The sequence below is a fragment of the Euprymna scolopes genome, chromosome 21 (genome assembly GCF_053919585.1).
Source record: "Euprymna scolopes isolate OS-2025 chromosome 21, ASM5391958v1, whole genome shotgun sequence".
NCBI classification, from domain to species: domain Eukaryota; kingdom Metazoa; phylum Mollusca; class Cephalopoda; order Sepiida; family Sepiolidae; genus Euprymna; species Euprymna scolopes.
The window spans coordinates 19,634,631-19,636,647 of NC_136502.1; the positions used below are offsets into that span (position 1 = coordinate 19,634,631).

The 2,017-nt window shown below is 34.9% G+C and overlaps 1 pseudogene; it reads left to right on the forward strand.

Moving 5' to 3' along the window:
• The first annotated feature begins 1,158 nt into the window (after positions 1 to 1,158).
• Positions 1,159 to 1,300, forward strand: LOC145243175 (U2 spliceosomal RNA; annotated as a pseudogene).
• The last annotated feature ends 717 nt before the right edge of the window (positions 1,301 to 2,017 follow it).

A 2,017-nucleotide genomic window follows, 5' to 3' on the forward strand; every position in this document is an offset into this window, starting at 1 on the left:
CTTAAATAATTTTATCCTTCCTGACTTATGAATTGCTTGTGTGTGTAAATGCTATCTGTACGTATATTTAACGTGTAAACAAAAAAAGTGTATGATTCATGTGCGATTTTATTAAATTTTACTAGACAAAAACACATTCCTTCCTATAACATGTTATGATGTCAACAGGTTAATAGCTGACCCACTTAAATATAGTGATGTAAACAATTAGAAGTTATGCAAACCAATTTGATCGGACGACGTGTAAAATTTTAACATTGAAAACTTTAACAGTAAGCATATTCATAAGTAATATTCTGAATTTAGTCACGTGGTACTTATGAGCAGAAATTTTGCTTCATTCTTCAATGTAAAAACAGAACAGACACTAATCTGGAAGTTTGAGAAAATTGAGCTTATCAAAGCTGCAATTGAACCATGTTTGTGATGTGTAGATACGCTATGTTTGTACAAATAAAATTTTTATTATATAGTACACTCATAGATATATAAATGATCAAAGACTAACAAAAGATAACACTAAAGCCCATATAATGAGGGTCGGTAGCTCTTACTGTATATCGCTTTCAATACTTTTAAGTGTAAGTCGAGTGGAACTTGCTTAACAGAAAAAGAATCCACACTGAACTTCAAGACATATTCCAGGTTATTTAAAAGGTGTTCTGTTGCAGACTCAGATGTAGAAAATTATTAATGCACATTTCCACTACGTAGTTTAAAATTGAGTGATACTAAAACGTTTTGACATACAAATTAAAAGAAATTCGCATTTTTAGTCGCGTGCAAGCGACTCTATAAGTCACTTCGTCAGTCCGTTGGTCAGTCTGTCGGTCTGTCCGTAACACTTTTGTGCTTGGCCTTTTTGGTTAAGATCAAAGGTCTGTTGTTTATAGATGCTGTTATTAGCTTTTTAAGCTTTTCTTGACATTTTGGCGAAGATTAAAGTGTAGTATCTGTTCCGGCAGATACTGCAAGCAAAGACCATATGTGGAGGCAATCCCACATATAAGACCTTGGTCAATGTAGGGGCATCCCTTCATACCAATTGTCATTATCCAGCTCTCCTACTCCCCGGGGAGTTGGTCCCCATTTCCCCTTCACTCCTCACATTAAAAATCGGCCTTGTGCCTAATTTGCTCGGTGGGGGAGCAAATAAATACCCTTTTCTTGGCCTTTTGGCCAAGATCAAAGTGTAGTATCTGTTCTTGCTACATGCTGTACTTATGTTTGTAACTTTTTGATATAAAATGGGGGATCACTTTTTTGTATTAATCTAATATAAAATGATCACCCACTTTACAACCAGTCAGTCTCAAAGCCATTCAAGTCATTCTCCAGATCATTCAAGTTGTTTTTGAAGGATTCCAGTTATTTTTTAAGCATTCAAGTCATTCTTAAGGTCATTCAATGCATCCTTAAGTTCATTAAAGTCATTCTAAGTTATTTACTTTTTATTTATTTAAGTCATTTCAGCCCATTTTTCGGTCATTTTAGTTTATCTTTCAGAATTTCATGTCACTCCTACACGTCACGCATTCATTCATTACATGAGAGCACGCAACTAATAGCTATCGGCCTTGCTAATAGACTCAGCATATCCATGTGATGTGTACTTGGCCTAAACAATTTGTATATTGGGAGGTGACGGTGATTCAGTGGGACTGACAACCTGGGTGTCCCAAGTTCGAATCCAGTTCATTCCACAAAACTCACTTTCACTTGGCAACCTTCACGTGGACCTTCCCAATAAGTACCCGGTCTCTTTACAGAAAGAATTCTGATCAGAAAAATATCAGCGGAAACCAATGCCAACATGGATTTAGACAATGTGATGATGATTTTTGTATTCATTTACAAAATTGTCATTAATTCACTATTCGTTATTAACATTTTCTAATTGGATGACTTTTCTTTAGATCAAAATTACACAGTGTTTTAGTCACGAATTTTTTAAAAACATTAATAAAAAAATTAGCATTTGGGATGAGAAGCGTTTTTCCCTACGAACTAACTTTTG